Source organism: Gossypium arboreum, chromosome 3, assembly GCF_025698485.1.
Source record: "Gossypium arboreum isolate Shixiya-1 chromosome 3, ASM2569848v2, whole genome shotgun sequence".
In the NCBI taxonomy this organism is placed as follows: Eukaryota; Viridiplantae; Streptophyta; class Magnoliopsida; order Malvales; family Malvaceae; genus Gossypium; species Gossypium arboreum.
This window is the reverse complement of record NC_069072.1, coordinates 8,526,861-8,547,034: the sequence shown is the minus strand read 5'-3', so window position 1 is coordinate 8,547,034 and position 20,174 is coordinate 8,526,861. Positions and strand designations below refer to the sequence as shown.

At 35.7% G+C, this 20,174-nt stretch overlaps 1 non-coding gene across 1 annotated transcript; it reads left to right on the top strand.

The window, feature by feature from the left end:
* The first annotated feature begins 9,175 nt into the window (after positions 1-9,175).
* LOC128290774 (small nucleolar RNA R71) lies at positions 9,176-9,282 on the top strand. Its single transcript, XR_008280561.1, has one exon. It is a non-coding gene; the product is annotated as a small nucleolar RNA R71 (small nucleolar RNA).
* The last annotated feature ends 10,892 nt before the right edge of the window (positions 9,283-20,174 follow it).

Sequence of the window (20,174 nt, the reverse complement as noted above, 5' to 3'; positions counted from 1 at the left end):
TTATAGATGATATTTTAGTATACTCGAAGTCTGAAACTGAACATAAATAGCATCTTCGAATTTTTTTACAAATATTGTAAGAGAAACAACTATATGGGAAATTGCCTAAGTGTGAGTTTTGGTTAACGGAGGTTGTATTCCTTGGTCATGTAATCTCAACAGATAGGATAAGAGTCGACCCAAAGAAGATTGAAGCCATACTTTAATGGAAAGTTCCCAGAAATGTGTCAGAGGTACGTAGTTTCCTTGGGTTGGTCAGATATTATCGAAGGTTTGTGATTGGATTTTCAAAAATAGCTTTACCGATGACAATGTTATTGCAAAAGAATGTTCCGTTTGTTTAGAGTGAGCAGTGTCAAAAAAGTTTTCAAATGTTGAAGCAAATGTTGATAGAGGCACAAATGTTGACTTTTCCAAAATCGGAAAAAGATTTCGTTGTGTGCAATGATGCTTCCTTAAATGGTCTCGGGTGTGTACTGGTGCAAAATGGAAAGGTAATTGCTTATGCTTCACGGCAATTGAAACCGCATGAATGTAATTATCCAATACATGATCTAGAATTAGCAGCAGTGATATTTTCCTTGAAGATTTGGAAACATTACCTATACGGCGAAAAGTGTTATATTTACTGTAACACCCTAACCCGTATCCGATGTCGGGACAAGGTACGAGGCATTACCGGACCTAAACATACACATACATGCAAAAATCGGGCCATAAAATTTCTTTTAATTCAAACTTTTCAAACACATGCATGCCGTCCCTTAATTGGGTCTACGAAGCCTAAAACATACATTGGGATTAATTTGTGACTAAACTGAGAGCTCTGAGAAGATTCGGGAAAACTTAGGAAATTTTCCCAAGAAATAGGGTCACACGCCCGTGTGGACATAGGGACACGCCAGTGTGTCTTTGACACGTCCGTGTCCTCAGGACGTGTAACTTTCTATTTATGATGTTAGCATGCAAATCGAACCACACGGCCGGGCCACACACCCGTGTCTCCAAGCCGTGTCCCTCACACGGTTGAGACACACGACCGTGTCTCAGCCCGTGTGGCTAACACTTAGGCTATTTTCCAAGCCATATTTCTCACCAATTTAATTATTTATTTCCACCAATATTTTAATACATTTATGAATCAATTTAAGGTATTCAACCAAGCCTTATAATTATCATCGTTTGTTCATTTCGTAGCCATATCAATCATGATAAAATCATAATAATTTGAATCTCAAACTTACTAAATACAAGCCATACCAATGGCTAGTTACAGTTATACCATTCATAAGCCAACATTGACTATTCAATTAATATATATCAGTCATATCTCTATAATTTAAATATATTTTCATAACAACTTATCTTGATTTCATACTATTTCATATTTGAGCTTAAATAACCAAAGTATTTGAAATATCATCTTTATTCAAATAGCACACATGAGATACATAATTCCATAATTATGAATGAACATATTTATCAAACATATTCCATATTCATATATTAATGTCTCATGTCTCGATATATCAATAACCGTCATTTTCATGAATTTTGAGTTCAATTTCATAATTATTTGTCTCGTGTTTAGTTTATTCCATGTCGGAACTTTATTCATTTGATCATTTGAAATATCAATACATACGGACAGTACACTCAAGATGAACAATTATATAATCACAAATGAATTCATTCATCAACCAAGTTCTATATTCATGTCATATCAACTTGTACTTCCTTATATCACATAATTCCATATAACACTTACCAAACTTTGTCAAATTAGTGAACGTCTTATGGAATTGAGTACTTCATTTTCTCGATGCCATAGTTCAACTATGGTCTTACACATCTTCACATAATGATGCCAAACCCTAACTATGGTCTTACACATATTCATATATCGATGCCATAGTCCAGCTATGGTCTTACACGGATCACATATCACATATTGATGCCATAGCCCAGCTATGGTCTTACACGAATCACATGTCTCATTGATGCCATATCCCAGATATAGTCTTATACAGTAGCATATATACACCGATGTCATATCCTAGATATGGTCTTATACGGAAGCACATAATTACATCTCTCCGATGCCATAGCCCAGCTATGGTCATATATGGAAATCACATATCACATGTTGCCATGGTCCAACCATGGTCTTTTCCTTCAATTCGTTTTAGCCACTGAACGAAAGTACTCAACCATGAAGCTAGAGTATGAAAACCAGCTTGAACCCTCTTCCGTGTCTGTTTTTCAGCTGATGAAAATGAAGAGAATAGAAGAGAATTCTAGATATTCCCATTTGGTCCCATTTTTATTTAATTAATTTTGGCAATTTTCTAATTTTTCCCTTAATTCACCCATTTCCTGATTTTTCTCAGCTATTGCCGCCCAAAATATCTCTTATGGGCTTACTTTCACTTTAGGTCCTTCCTCATTTGACAATTGAGCTATTTAATCCTTTTAGCAACTTTTACACTATTTTCAATTTAGTCCTTTTTATTTAATTAACCACCCAAACGTTAAAATTTTCTGATGAAATTTTAATACTACCTTATTGATACTCCATAAATACTTATAAAAATATTTACGGCTCGATTTATAAAATCAAGATCTCGATACCTGTTTTCTTCAATTTCTTGACTTAATAAATTTTTATAAAACACAAATTACTAATTTAAAAATCTCTCAAAAATCACATTTGGCTCATAATTATTAAATAAATAAATTTACGAGCTTATTTGTCAAATTTAGTGGTCTCGAACCACTATTCTCGACATCATTGAAAGCCGGCTATTACATTTACACTGATCATAAAAGTCTCAAGTATCTTCTGTCACAGAAAAAATTAAATTTGAGACAACGTCGGTTGATAGAACTTTTAAAAGATTATGATTGTGTTATTGACTATCATCCGGGTAAAGCTAATGTTGTAGCTAACGCACTGAGTAGAAAGACTGCAGTTGAACTGAGAACAATGCTTGCACGACTTAGTATCACAGATGGTGGAGGTCTTTTAGCTGAATTGAGAGTAAAGTCAATAATGTTTAATCAGATTAGGTCAGCACAATTGACAGATGGCAAACTAATGAAGAAAAGAGAGATGGTACAGAACAGTACAGCAGGGAACTTTAATATTGAAGAAAATGATTGTCTGAGATTTCAGAATCGACTTTGTATCCCAACTACTTCTGAAATAAAGGAATTGATTCTTCGAGAAGCTCATAATAGTCAGTTTGCATTACATCCTAGAGGAACAAAAATGTACCGTGATTTACGGGAAGTGTATTGGTGGCCGGATGTGAAGAAAGATATAGTGGAATATGTGGCTAAATGTTTAACATGTCAATGAGTTAAAGCTGAACATCAGGTTCCGACCGGATTACTTCAGCCCATTAATATTCTTGAATGGAAATAGGACTGCATCACGATGGACTTTGTAACCGGGTTACCATTGTCAGCAAGTACGAAAAATGCTATTTGGTTGATTGTCGATCGACTTACAAAATCAGCTCATTTTATAGCAGTCAGAACGGATTGGTCACTACAAAATTGGCAGAAACTTATGTCCGGGAAATTGTGAGATTACATGCTATTCTTGTATCGATAATTTCTGACCGGGATCTATGGTTTACATCAAGGTTTTGGAAACAGTTGCATGAGCCCTCTTGGTATTCGACTTCATTTTAGTACAGCTTTTCATCCACAGGCCGATGGAAAATCAGAACGAGTTATTCAGATTTTAGAAGACATGCTCTGATACGTGATATTCGTGATAGGTTTTAAATATTTATAATCAATCGTTCTTGAAACTAAATATTATCACGATGAAGGCAAGTGTACCAATCGAACAGTAGTATAGCTTTAGCAAGACCGGATTATCGAACCCAAAGGAACTAAAAGTACTAGTATCAACTTTCTTTTTATTATCTAGCTTAAAAAATAAAAGTGTTTTGTTTATCTGACTAATTAACTAAACTAAGAAATCACAAAAAAAATTTTAAGGAAAATACTTTTTGGAAAACTCGATTGATTAAGACTAACAATGTCTAACCCTAGATTGAATAATTGAAATCTCTTTCTAATTAACCCCCTAGAGTTGCATTAACTCGATCTATGGATCCCCTTATAAGGTTTCACCCTAATCCGAAAAAATCTTGTCACCCTATCTCTAGGCGCACAATCAACTCTGCTTAATTATAAAAAATTTACTCTTAGACAGGGTCTATTCCTCCTCTGAATAAGAGCCTAACTTGAATCAATACTGTGGAATATCAAAACAAGAATTAAGAACACATAATTAAGAACAAGTCAAATATTTATCATACAATTCAGATAATAATAACAAGATCTGTCTTAGGTTTTATTCCCCTTAGGTATTTAGGGGTTTTAGTCCATACTAATGAAAGAAAACATCTTGAAAGAATAAAAATAACAAAACATATGAAAACCCAAAACTCCTGAGGGAATTTAAAGATAGGGAGAGAAGTGAAACTTCCTGGATGATGAATGAATTCCTTGAACTAGAGTTTTGGAGAATAATCGGCGTGAGAGTAGAGGAGGATACTCCGGTGGTGTTACAGGTTCATTAGTCCATAAGTCCTGCGCCAAAAGAATATTATATCTGGTGGTAGCTATGGTCGTGGTCGAGCAGGACATGGCAGTTGTGGAGAACCTTTCCCGATGGAGTTTTTAGTTCCTATGTGATGATGAGCTTGATGAGCTCTTTATAACTGTGATAAAATCAGGAAATTTTTAGGAAGTATAAGGAAGCATAATTACTCGAAATGGAATAACTGAAGTTGATAATTATAAAATAAAAATTATAAAATCTAATAGAAATAAGATTAAAGAAAAAAAGTAGTCTTAAAATAGAATAAAAATAAAAACATAAAATAATAAATAAAAGTTTTTAAACATCTTCATCGCTAGGTGGTTCGCGAGGTGGGGGTGGCGATAAGATGTGGAAGTACTGACAAATCTGTTGTAAAGTAACATCAATATTATCAAAGCGCACTGTTGCTCAAATCGGGTAAGGCGCTCAGAGATGTTAGCGTATGAAACCGCCGCATGAATTGGACGAGAGGGTGATGGTGGCTGAGACGGTGGGTCCTCATGACGTAGAGGGACATCATCAGTAATATCCTCAGGGTCTCCTTCCTCAGCTGATTGGGCAAGGCGATACTGAGAAGGGTGGGTTCCTTGACACTTCTCGATCATCCTAATACTAAGCATGCTCGAGAAGCCTTGTGGGGACATCTGGCCAGTAAGAGTAAGGGAGGATGATTAGGCTGCTATGTTGAGGAGCCCGAAGTGCCGTGCCAGTCGAGTCATGTAAAGGCCAATGGAGATGACCCCCCTCCGATGTCGTTCCGTCTGGTGGCGAATGGCGAGGGCAATAAAGTAGGCGAGGTCAAGTACATGTCCGTTTGCCATGCTCCATAGAAAGTATGCCTCATAAGTATTGACGACGTCGATGTTCTCTCAACGTCCTATCAAAGTGTGTGCCAATATGGCGTGTAGGTACCTCAAGGAGGGAGAGAGAGCTGATGCTTTAGAGCAGCTCAGGTGGTAGGTGGCTGAACCGGGGACCAAAGCGTACCAGCACTTCTAGGGAGAGTAGTGGATGTGGCGATGGAGAGTGTCGAGGTCGTTCTCATCCATGAACTCCTCTGTGTACAGGCCCAAAGCTATACCGAACTCGGGCACACTCAACTGGCAGACTAAATCGCCTAGACAGAATTGGACTATTCCAGGATCATCAAAGTTGGTCATGACATCTTGAACATGGAATGTCGAGCAAATTTCAATTGTGAGCTCAAGGTACGTCGGCTCGATGATCGCAATGAAGAGGTCCCATGGATTGGTTGTCAGGAGTGCTCGTACATCGTCAGCCAACTGGACTTGTTCAAGCGCTGTCCAGTCAATGCAGCGGCCCACACCTAAAGGTCAGGCCCGTAGGATTTGGAATAGTTCCTCCTGATTGCCGGGTGGAAATTGGAGGTATGAGTGGTAAATTTTCGAGGTAGGGCCCGAGAAAGGCGCCCATTTCCGCTTTTTTGAAACGGGAACGGCAGTTTTCTTGCCACGTGAGCTTGAGTTGGTATACATGCAAGAAGAACAAAGAATATAACATAACTAACTAACTCAAGAAGTAATCATGAATATAGTTAAACTAATCAGTCCAACCAACAATACTCAGCAGTTTAATCTAAATGATAGAAGTTTATATAGCAATTGACATAATAAAAGCATGATTATTTTCAACATAAAATGACTGAACTAGACTCTTATGGGAACACACGAAAAGAATGAATGTATCAGAAAGCATTGACTAAAATGACAAAGAATAAATGTATAAGCATGGCTATAGTGAGAACTATGAATATAAATAAAAAATCTGCCAAATAAAACCATAAGAGTCATAAAATTAGTAAAAGGGATGAAGAAAATAGAGAGAAAAGAGTTAACAAACTCTAAAAAGATGAGAATAGGTGTCAAAAATGGAGTTGGAGGCGGTGCATTGGCGTGGCAGAGAGGCCATGTGAACTTGCAGCGGGTAGGGTTAGGGATTTTGGGTAAAGAAGATGATGAATAGTAAAGGGTATTTATAGTTTTGGGACACACGGCCAGGGGACACGCCCGTGTTCCCCAATTTTTTTGCCCATATGATTCGAAAATTTTGAATTTGGGCGCGCCTGACATTTGACCCACGCCCGTGTTCTTTGGACGTATAGGTGCACACGGCCGTGCCACACGCCATGTCTGTCTTTGTTCGCTTCTCCCACGCAAGTGTATCTAGGCCTACGCCCGTGTTAATCTGACAGGTTCGACCACAGGTTCTAGACACGGGCGTGGCGAATGCCCGTGCTATTTTTTTAGGTTCAACCACGATTTTACGACACAGGCATGTCGCACGCCCTTGTTGTTTTGGCAGATTCGGCCATGGTTCTAACGCACAGCCGTGGCGACTTATCGCATCCCGTGTTGGGGAAAATTTTGCCTTGTTTTCACACGGCCTAAGGCACGCCCGTGTGCCTGGCCGTGAGTGCTTTAGAAAGCCTGCGTTCCATGAGTTAGTTAGTATGTTAGATGTTAAAACTAAACTTTAAAGAAATTAATATTTTTAGTGCTCGGGTTATCTCCCGAGAAGTGCTTATTTATAGTCTAAGGTCGATTTACCTTTTTGGTGAATGGTTATAGTGGTTCAAGGAGTTTATACTCCTCATTCCTGCTATGAATCTCATCAAAATAAGGTTTTAGGTGGGTATTGTTTACCTTAAAGGTGTTGAATTTGGGATGACTTACCTCGACTGTACCAAATGGGAAAATGCTAAGTACCGTAAGAGGAATTTCTTCATTCGGTTTGACAGTGCCAATGTGAGGATCTGCGACATCTAATGAAACTTTATCTCCAACCTTAAGTTGATTTGGTGAGGCATTGAGCTCGTTCTGACGTAGTTTTGGTTTATTGTATTTTCTCGGTTTAAATGTCAGCCATTCATCTAACTCCTCGATTCGTAACCTTTGTTCTTCATGGGTAGATTCTTTGTTGTGGATTGAACATGGCTCATGTGTGTCCTTCGAACTTATTTCCTGCAAAATAGGATGCATTGTATGATCAATCTTAGTAAAACAATTTGTACAATCATCTTCAATTTTCGATGTATTGTTCGGGTTGCGAGCTTAAAGGTTGATTGTTTCGTCTCCTACACAAAGTGTGAGTTCACCTGTGCCAACGTCAATAATTGTTCTAGCAGTTGCTAAAAAGGGCCTTCCCAAAATTAAAGGAGCATTACTGTCCTCTTCTATGTCTAAAACAACAAAATCAACTGGGAATATAAATTTGTCAATTTTAACGAGTACATCTTCAATGATACCCCAAGAAAATCTGACATTTTTATCTGCTAATTGAATGTTCATCCTAGTTTGTTTGGGTTTCCCTAGACCTAGTTGCTTAAACAATTTGTAAGGCATAACATTGATATTAGCGCCTAGATCAGCCAACGCATTATTAACATCTAAACTACCAATTAAACAAGGAATCGTAAAACTCCCTAGATCTTTTAGTTTGTTGGGTAGCTTATTCTGAAGAATGGCTGAGCAAACCGCGTTCAACTCCACATGCGACCTTTCATCTAACTTTCGTTTATTTGCTAGAAGCTCCTTTACAAATTTGACTGCGTTCGGCTTCTGCGAAAGTGCTTCAATAAACGGTTGGTTAATATGTAGTTTCTTTAAAAGTTTAAGGAATTTACCAAATTGTTCGTCTGAGCGGTCTTTTCTTGTCGCATTGGGGTATGGCACACAAGGTTTATATTCTGTACTTACCAATTTTTTTTCATTTTGGCCTACCTTATTCTTACCTTTGCTTACCATCGGTTTTGGCATTGGTTTTGCCAGTAACCCTTCATCATTATGAATGGCAATTGTGTTGAGTTTCTCCCTTGGGTTAGATTCAATGTTGCTTGGCAGGCTACCTTGTGGTCGTTCGGAAATCAACTTGGCGAAGTGTCTAATCTGAGTTTCGAGCCCTTGGATTGATGCGTGTTGATTTTTGAGTGCCGTCTCAGTATTTTGAAAACGAGTCTCTGACACCGAGATGAATTTGGTTAGCATCTCTTCAAGGTTCAGCTTTTTCTCCTGCTGGTATGGTGGTTGCTGAAAGCCTGGAGGGGGTGGTGGTTTTTTATTTCCATGGCCTCCCCATGAAAAATTTGGGTGATTCCTCCAACCTGCATTGTAGGTATTGCTATAAGTATTGTTTTAAGATCGAGGATTATTACCCATGTAATATAACTACTCGTTCTCTATGTTGTGGCCATAATATGGGTATTCTGAACTGTTCGATCCACCTCCACTTACTTCGTATTGCATTACTAGGTGAACCTGTGAAGAACTAAGAAAACCATCAATATTCTTATTCAAGAGTTCTACATGATTAGAAAGCATGGTGACCGAATCAACGTTATAAACACCGACTGTTTTCGTTGGCTTTGTCCTCATGACTTGCCACTGATAGTTATTCAGTGACATCTCCTCTATAAATTCATAGGCATCTTCAGGTGTTTTATTATTGATGGTTCCGCCAGCAGTTCCGTCAACCATTTTTCGAGTCGAAGGATTCAGGCCATTATGAAAAGTTTGAACCTGCAGCCAAAGTGGTAACCCATGGTAAGGGCATCTTCGCAAAAGGTCCTTATATCTCTCTCACGCATCGTAGAGTGTTTCTAAATCTATCTGTACAAAAGAAGAGATATCATTACGTAATTTAGTCGTTTTAGTTGGCAGAAACTATTTTAATAAGAACTTTTCGGTCATTTGTTCCCAAGTAGTGATTGCCCCTACAGTAACAAATTCAACCACTGTTTAGCTTTGTTTCTCAATGAAAAATGGAATAACCGAAGGCGAATGGCATCATTAGAAACACCATTAATTTTAAATGTATCACATAGTTCTAAAAAGTTTGCTAAGTAAGCGTTGGGACTTTCGTCCTGCAAACCATCAAACTGAACAAATTGCTATATCATTTGAATTGTGTTAGGTTTCAGTTCAAAAGTATTTGCAGCTACAGCAGGTCTAACTATACTCGATTCAGCTCCTGTTAAAGAAGGTTTAGCATAATCATACATAGTGCGCGAACCAGGATTTTGATTAACAGCAATCGTAGGAGGTAGCAAATTTTCTTGGTTTTCAGCCATCTCCTTAGTGGTGGTTGAAGTATCTTCCTCTTGCTCTTCTGTGTAACGTAAGCTTCGCCTTATTTCTCTTCAGTTTCTGCGAACTGTGCGATCGATCTCACAATCAAACAGTAATGGTCCTGACGGGTTTCTCCTGGTCATAAACTAGAAAAATCTTTCAGAAGAAAATAAATGAAGAGTTAGAAAAGAAAATAAAAATTTAAATTGCAATAAAATTAAAATGGCTAAAGTAATAAAAATCGAGTGTTCCTAATATCTTAGCTCCCCAGCAACGGCACCAAAAACTTGATACGTAATATTCGTGACAGGTTTTAAATATTTATAATGAATCATTCTTGAAATTAACTATTATCACGATGAAGGCAAGTGTACCTATCGAACAGTAATATAGCTTTAGCAAGACCGGATTATCGAAACCAAAGGAACTAAAAGTACTAGTATCAACTTTCTATTTATTATCTAGCCTAAAAAATAAAAGGGTTTTGTTTATCTAACTAATTAATTAAACAAAGAAATCACAGAAAAGAAAATGAGGAAAAATACTTTTTGGAAAACTCGATTGATTAAGACAATACCTAAGGAAAAATCCACCTAGACTTCACTTGTTATTTGACTCTAAATCGGACGATTTATTCATTCAACTTGTTCTGTAGAGATCCTTAAGTTATATTATTATTTCTCTCGAGACTAACAACGTCTAACCCTAGATTGAATAATTGAAATCTCTTTCTAATTAACCCCCTAGAGTTGCATTAACTCAATCTATAGATCCCCTTATTAGGTTTCACCCTAATCCGGCAAAATCTTGTCACCCTATCTCTAGGCGCGCAATCAAATCCACTTAATTATAACAAATTTACTCTTAGACAGGGTCTATTCCTCCTCTGAATAAGAGCTTAACTTGAATCAATACTGTGGAATATCAAAACAAGAATTAAAAACACATAATTAAGAATAAGTCAAATATTTATCATACAATTCAGATAATAATAACAAGATCCATCTTAGGTTTCATACCCCTTAGGTATTTAGGGGTTTTAGTTCATACTAATGAAAGAAAACATCTCGAAAGAATAAAAATAACAAAACATAACAAAACCCAAAACTCCTAAGGGAATTTGAAGGGAGATCTTCAGTCTTGATGGTGAATCCAGCTTCTGAGATGGATTGATCAGCTTTCCTTGAGCAATTTCTTGCTTCCTCCTATCCGTCCCCCATTTTCCTCCTCCTTTACGGTCTATTTATAGGCTTTGGAATGCCTAAGAGCCCTCAAAAGTGGCCTTTTCTGAATAGGACTCTGCTTGGGCTCGATAGGGACACATGTGCGATTACTTCAGGCCATGGTCAAGCCTGTTAAATACGCACGGACGTGTGGTCTACCCATGTGAGTCGTGCTTCGATTCTGCCAAATTGACATGACCGTGTGGTCTGTCCGTGTGAGGAAGTCCAAGCCGTGTTGATTTCGTACGTTGGCCCATTGTCTCCGTTTTTGGCCCATTTCTCGTTCTTTTCACTCTCCTATGCTCACCTAAGTATAAAACATGAAATTAAGGCATTAGAAGCATCAAATTCACCAAATCTAAGGAAAAATCATCCATAAAATATGCTAAGAATGGGATAAAAATATGTATGAATTACGGTTTATCATGCTCCGAGCTTGTATTATTGATTTTGAATCAGGTTGGAAACGTTATTTACCGTTAGCTGAGGTTTTATATAATAATAGTTTTCAATCAAGTATTCAAATGGCACCGTATGAAGCTTATATGGTCGGAGATGTCGATCATCAGTATGTTGGACGGAACTACATGAAAGGAAAGTGGTTGGTTCAGAGTTGATTCAAGAAACAGAAAGTACTGTTAAAAAGATTCGAGAATGATTGAAAGCAGCTTTTAACAAGCAAAAATCGTATGTAGATCTGAAACGTTGGGACATTGAATACTCAGTTGGAGACAAAGTATTTCTTAAAATCTCTCTTTGGAAGAAAATATTGAGATTTGGTCGGAAGGGTAAATTGAGTCCACGATACATTGGACCATATGAGATTATAGAAAGAATTAGACTGGGGGCATATCGTTTAGCTTTACCTCCTAAATTACAGAAGAAGAACCGATTAAGATACTGGCATATGAAGAAGAACCGGTTACGATACTAGCATATCGTGATTTCAACTAAAAATATAGAGATTTTACCTGATTTGTCATATGAAGAAGAACCGGTTAAGATACTGCCACGTGAAGTAAAGGAATTACGTAATAAACAAGTTCCTTTAGTAAAAGTATTGTGGAGAAGTCATAATATTGAAGAAGCAATGTGGGAACCGTAAGATACAATGAGATCACAGTACCCCATCTCTTTTCAGGTAAATTTCGAGGACGAAATTTATTAAGGGGGGAGAAATGTAACGACCCAAATTTTAAGGTCATTGGAAAAGTGAATTTTTGGGTCTTCAATTTTGAAAATTAGATTCATAAATGTTTATTAGAAATATTTACGAAGTTAAGTGAGAGGTTAATTAGATTTTAATTAAGTAAATCTAGCTTAATTAAGGTTAATTTAGTGAAAGGACTAAATTGAATAAAGTGTAAAAGTTTAATTATAAACTATAAAAAAGTCAAGGGACTAAATTAGCAAATAAAACTTATGTGACAAGTGTCTGTAAGTATAAATACATATGTATTATTTTAATTGGTACAAATGTATGTATATATATGTATTTACTTATTATATAAGTAAATAATAATATAAAGTAAATTATATTATATTATATAATTATAATATATTAATTAAATAAAGAATGAATAAATAAAATAAAAGAAATAAAACATAAAGAAAAAGAGAAAGAAAGGCACGAATAGCAGGGAAAGAAAGAAAGAAAAAGGGAAAGAAAAAGAAAAGAAAAATTTAGGGTTTTAGAGTTTCAAGCTTGATTGGTAAGCCAATTTAATCCATTTTCTTGTAATTTTGGTGTCTATGGAATCCTAGGAAGAAATACTAATTGAATTATGTTGAAATTTAAGAAGATAGGGAATTTGTAGATGTTGATTAAGTTGAATTATTGAGTAAATTATGAGATAAAATGATAGAAATTCAAGTTAGAAGTGGGAGAAGGATCAAATTGCAAGAGAGAGATATAAGTTTTGAAATAGTAAGGATTGAATTGAGAGAATTCTATAATTAATATTTTATGCTGTAAAATTTAAGATTTGAATAGTCTAAAGTGATAATTGAATGAAAATATAGGATTTATTTTGAAGAAAAAGAATGGTTATGGTGGAAGGACTAAATTGAAATTTATGTAAAAGTTACGTGGAAATAAAAGAGTGTGTTATTAAATAACATACATTGATAATTTTAAATGTTAAATTTTATGTAGCCAACGTAGCACCGGAAACGTCATCGAGAAAGGGGAAAGAGAAAGTGAACGAGGATATCGAGTAAACTTGAGAATTACGGTTTTATTTCTATCAACTATGCTTAATAATTTAATAAATGTACTTGTTATTTTTAATTGGTTAGTATGTATGATAAATGATGTGATAGAAATTATTACTGTTTATGTATCAAAATGAAATGATTCAAATACCCAATTAACAGTGTCGGGCTAAGTCGGATATAGTTGGCATGCCATAGGATTTGAAGTGTACAGTGATATTCCAACTGTGTGTTGATGAGACACTGTATGTGTCGACTACTGGTACTGTTTCGGATTCGTTCCGAAAAGGTACTCTATATCTGATCATTATCAGTATCGCTCTCATTCATTGTTATTGTTACCCTTACGGTGTATTCCGGCTTCGGCTGATGAAACACTGTATGATATCTCGGTGTGTGGGTTGGATCCGTGTATCTGTCCAGGTCCGAGTTATGTTAATAGGGGTAAATGAAAGTATTGAAGACCGACTGCTATTGATTATGTGACTGTAACTGTTATACAATTGTTGAAAGGTATCGAATGATATGAAAAATATATAAAAAATTGTTTAATTACATTTAAGAGCTAAAAGATGAAGGCAAGAGATTGAGCTATTAAGACTATGAAAGTAAAAGTTTTGAGTTACAATACATGTACATGGCTTATTATTGTTCTAAGCATTAGTTTATAGAAATACCACTGAGTGCATACTTAGCGTACAGATTGTTTCCGTGCGCAGGTTAGGTACAAAGTAACTAATGTCTCAGCATCCGAGCCAACTCTCGAACTCAAGTAATTGGTGAAGCTTCTTGTCTTAAAGAATGGCATGTACTTAGGTTGTTTTGATGTTAAATTGTTTGTAAGTGAAATTAGTGAAGAATGTTAGTAAATAGTTAATAGATGTAATGAGTGTGTTATAATATAGTCCTTTTTGAATTGAATTGAATGGCACTTAAGTACAAATTTTGAAGTAGTTTGTTTAAGGGTTGTTGAATATAAGTGTTAGACTATGGTATGATAGTTTAATGAGTATTAAGTGTGTTTATCATATTTTGTATTGGTTGAAAGTTTGAATATTGGATTGCTTATTGTTTAAAGTTTGCTGGGTTGATAAATTTGAATTATAAAGTTCTTTTGGAGTCCACACGGTATGTTACACAAGCGTGTGACCAGATCGTGTGAGACACACGGCTTGCACACGGGCATGTTGTTAGGTCGTGTGTCCCCTGCACTTAAAATGCTACAAACAGGTTATCACACGGGCTGAGCACACGGGTTGATTTATAGGTATAAGTTAGAGATCCCCACGGGTTGATGACATGGGCGTGTCACATCAGCCACACGGGCATGCCACATCAACCACACGGCGTGTGGTACTATTCAAATGAAGAAATTTTAAAATTTCACGAAAAATTTTCTAAGCTTTCGATCGAGCCCTGGTTTGTTTAAGATATTCTTATTAAGTGCTGTGGGCCCATTAAAGCTATATTTGGATGTATAGTATTGCATTTATTCTTGTTTTACGTGTAAATGTACTGTAATGGTCAGTAATATTTCGTAATCCTATTTCGGCGACGGGACGGGGTTAGGGGCGTTACAGAATCCTAGAGGTTACATTGGCCACCAAAATTGGTGGAAACAAAAACTTTAATTCAAACCAAGAAAACCTTTTTGTTCATTACGTTTGAAACAATATTAAACCGGCGTCAAACATTCGGAAAGAAAATCCATAGTTTCTAAAGTTCTGTCCAAATAACACCTTACGAAAGTCTAGCATAAAAAATTGTACCAGAATTTATATAATCATTTTACAAACTAACTTAAAATTACCTGTATAAAACTTATGAGATTCTACTTAAACTGAATCAAATCATATTTTTTGAGACCTCCGGTATGCCGAGTCCAACTCCAAAATACGAAAAGCACCTGAAAGGAAAGTGACTACAGAGATGAGCTGCGCAAGCTCAGTATGAGTCCAAAACATGAACAGATGGTAAAAGACGGAGTGACACAATAAATACTTTAGACAAGCATATGTATAAAAGTATCACTTACGAAAGTCTCAATCGGTAAGTCAAATACAGTATCAAACAACAGAGATAATGATCCAATCGTATGCAATAATCAAAACATATTATATGACATTAACTATATTGTCAATAACCAAAAGTTCATACAAACAGACAAAATGTTCTGACAAACAAACATATATTTACGTGCGAATGAATGCACAAGTCAAAATCCCACCCCACCAACCAAACACCACTTCGTCCATCCAGCACACCACATAAGGGCTATGGTAGGCCCGTCCACCATGCACACCACATAGAACCATAATAGGTTAATCTACCCCAACACACCATAACGTAGAACTATGCCACTTGAGTAACTGTATACAGTTGAGTTGATATACGTATAGGATAGTATGGTAAACTGCTATAAAAAAGCATCGCAGTTAAAATGCTAAGTCTATCTCCCTTTTCTTCATAACCAGATCCCAAAATTTTATGCTATGCAACAATGCACACATTACACAGCCAACATATAGAAACGAACATTAACATTTTCATGTGGGGGTCTACATGCCCATGTGAAGGCCACACACGCCCATGTAAGCAGCCTGTGTAACTTACTGTCCAAAAATGCCAAAAATAAAGAGTAGAGGAGACACGGTCGTGTGAAGGCCTCACCCACCCATGTGGGTACACATGCCCGTGTGGCCAGGCCATGTGGTACCAAAATTTGCCCAAAAAGCCTAATTCCCAATTTCGTATGGCCCTGTGGGCCACCCATATGGGGCACACACCTGTGTGGTCACGAAACCATACCGAAATAGCCTGAAATTCGTGTTTTTGACATCGAAACAATCCCCATCCTTTGGAAATCCAGAAATGTACTGAAATATGCAGAATATCATGCAATCCATCAATAACTCAACACTTAAAATCAATAGTTTTAAAAACACACCTTAAATCAGAATTGTAAACAACAAAGATTAACTGCTTCTCCTTTACAAGACTATTCTGACTCACATTCAATAACACGAAACACACAAGAGCAATCTCCTTTGACGAAACGATAGATAACAAGTGTGTAAAATAAAGAAGCAAGAAACAAACGAAATTAGGATTAAAAAGAACAGAAAAAGGAATAATGGGGAAGAAAAAGAAAAAGAAAAAAATGAAAAACGTAAACTTATTTTCTATTTTAAAATTAACTTCCCATTTTTAAAAAAATAAAATGAAAACAAATAAATATAAAAAACATTCACAGGGATTCGAACACGAGACCCAGAGATACACTAACACACAACTAACCACCAGACCAGCAGGCCCATTCTGACATTAAAATGCGAAATTGAACCCAAATGTTGAACCCACTCACTGACCCTAACCACAAACCTCGAAACTTCTAACCCCAGATTCCAGGATGTTATAACTCACCCATCCTTAAAGAAATTTCATCCCAGAAATTTCCTACAAATAGGACAAATTTTTAAAAACAAAACTCACCACTACGCTCCCGTTGCATACTCTGACCTCAAAACACTACCATATCATACTAAACCTTAAATTTTCACATACAAACCCAGAACACTTAACCAGTGAACCAGATCAATTCACTTTTGTATTACACACACAAACACAATGCCATATTCAGAAAGTCAAATTATTCACAAACAATAGCAAGCAAAGTCAACAATATTACACAACTATGCCTGACTCAATGTCGCCGAGGACAGTCCCAAATCTGATTCCCCGTGGACCCGCATATGAGACACACTCCCAACTTTTTCCAACAATCGCCCGGATGATATTTCTTACAATGCCCACAAACTAACAAACTCGTGCCACTATTGGAACCTTCCATATTGCTCCAACCTCGAAGGACTACGATCTCTTTTCTTCCCACAATCTGCACACCTACCTTGAACCATTTCTCTAGTTCTCTCTAAACTAGCCTCAAGAACTTTCTCTAACACTTCTCTCACAACCAGAGTCAACACCTCAGTGCCAACCTCCGGGTCATTGCTACTTAAAGGTGGTGAAATCGTATTGACTTCCGACTCCTGAACAAACACATGTCCCAAAGAAGCCGATGACTCCTCAAAAGTCTTACCAGACAGACCCTCACGATATTGCTTATTACTAGAATCCATATTGAACTTCGAACTAACCTCAAGAATCTACAATACCAAGATCAAACACGAAGAGAATTGTCTAAGCATTATAGTTCTAATCTTACAGAATTAATTTGACAAGTTCGGAGTTTCGCATGGACCAGCAACGAAGTCTCAAACATTTTATTTTCTCAAAACCTTTTTTCAAACACTGTGGTAAAATTTTTTTAAAATTTTTTTAACAAATACACGGGCACATGGTTACATAAAAACACAGGCCAAATTTTTACAAACCTGGCTCTGATACCACTAAATGTAAAGCCCCAAAATTTGGCCTAAAAGTTTAGACCGAATCTTGGAGGTTACATTGGCCACCAAAAGTGGCGGAGACAAAAACTTTAATTCAAGCCAAGAAAACCTTTTTGTTGATTATGTTTGAAACAATATTAAACCGGCGTCAAACATTAAAAAATAAAATCCACAGTTTCTAAAGTTCAGTCCAAATAACACCTTACGAAAGTCCAGCATAAAAACTTGTACCACCGTTTATATAATCATTTTACAAACTGACTTAAAATTACCCGTATAAAACTTATAAAATTCTACTTAAACCGAATCAAACCGTATCTTTTTGAAACCTCCGGTATGCCGAGTCTAGCTCTAAAACATGAAAAGCATCTGAAAGGAAAGACACTACAGAGATGATGTAACACCCCCAACCCTTATCCGTCCTCAGAACAGGATTACGAGGCATTACTAGTCAATACAGTTCAATTACTATCATTAATTAAAATAATTGTTTACACTTATCATAAATTTTAACTTATCATCCCTTTAATGGGCCCTCGAAGCCCAATATGAACAGTAAAATCAATTCAGGACTACTTTAAAATCACTACGAATTTTTCTCAAAACTTTCATAATATTCCTTATGAACAGTACCCATACGCTCGTGTAGATTTATTTTCAATTCGAATTTATTTCAGTTTTCATACGGCTAAGGCACATGCCTGTGTATAAGCCATGTGTCTCACACGGTCTGGTCACTCGCTCGTGTGCCAGGCCGTGTGGATTCAAAGTGAGTCTTATAATTCAAGTTTACCAACCCTGCAAATTAAATCGACAAGCAATTTAACTTCTAAACTTTTAACACGTTATATAATCAACCATTATTTTTTTTATAACAATATTTACAATAACATTCCAAAATGACCACTTTTAACATCCAAGGTACATTCCATTTACCAAAAAGGAGAGTACTTTACCACTTTGAGTTCGGGATCGGCTTGGATGCTGAGTTGTTAATCACTTTCATACCTAACTTGGGCACGGAAACAAACCGTACGCTGAGTATGAACTCAATGGTATTTCTATAATCTGAACACTTAACAATATATCATACACTTAAATAATATGTCAATCACAATTATATATTTATTCACTAAAAAAATAATTCCTTTATAACTCACTCAATTATTCTCATCTACTAACCCGATTAGCTTTCAAAATAAATTCACAAATCATTTGAATAATAATATTTTCCTTTCATATATAGTTCAGAGATACATAATTCATATGCCTCACTCATACTTCAGTTCACTGTTCAGCATCAATAAATAATATTCAACTATTCACTTCTCAATCAGTATTCTGTACTTATCCATTTCAATGACAGTCAGTATTTTTCAGTAATGATCAATTGATCTTTATTATGTAGTAACAATCAATCATTAGAGAAATCAGTCATTTAGTACTTTTATTTACCCTTGACTTGGACATAGACGGATACACGGATCTAACCGACACACCAAGATCGGACTTCGAAGCCTCATTGGCTATGCTTAGTAAATAAAGATAACGATGACGATACTCAATGATTCATCGAATTAAATTGAAGTAATGATAAGATCGACACACAAGGTACCTCATCGACTTAAAGTCGAAGTAACAGTACGACACTTATAGTGCCTCATCGACTCAAGGTCAAGTATCCTGAACACTTCCAATCCTATGGCATGCCAACTATATTCGACTTAGCCCGATCATCATTAATAGGGTTTTAATAAATTTTCAGTTTCAATCAATACACATTTCAGGTTTAATCACATAAATTAATAATTCAATACAATTCAATATACATTCAAATTTCACAATAATTACATACGCATATTTATTTCATCACATTTCCAATCAATTTAATTTTCAATATAACATACATTCAATATTCAATTTCCATATCAATCACATATAACCATATAAATTCAATAAATTCACATACCAAACAAATCTATTTCAATTGTAAAACACAATCCAATTAATTCTAACCTTAATTATTTATCATAACATTTAATCAAAATACAACAATTAATAATTAAATTCACTATCAACCAAAGTTCACTCAAATTCCAAATAATCATCTCAATGCACTTACCATACATATTAAATAATAATTTAAACAATTAAATATTAAGTTCGGATTATAGAAATACAAACCGTAATTTCCCGAATTGTTCTTCGTCCACCTTTTCTTTTCCTTTCTTCATAGATGTCTTGGAGTGCGATGTTAGCTACAAAAATTAAGATAATTTTCATAATCATTAATACAATACTAATTTACATTTAATATGTAAATTTCTTATTCAATTTTATTCAATTTCTACTTTAATTTCAATTTTAATCTTAACTAAATTCACTTACTTTTCTATCTCAATTCATACTTTGTTTCTACTCAATTTTCAACCAAACTTAGACATAACTATCTAAATTTCATCATAAAACCCTAATTTCAAAATTCTTGGAATTTTATCCCTACTATATAAAACTACTAACTTCTTTTACAATTTAATCCTTTAATCAATTCTAACTAAAAATTCTATCAATTAAACCCTTAATTCATCATTTTTTCCCTTAATTCATCATTTTTTTCAAC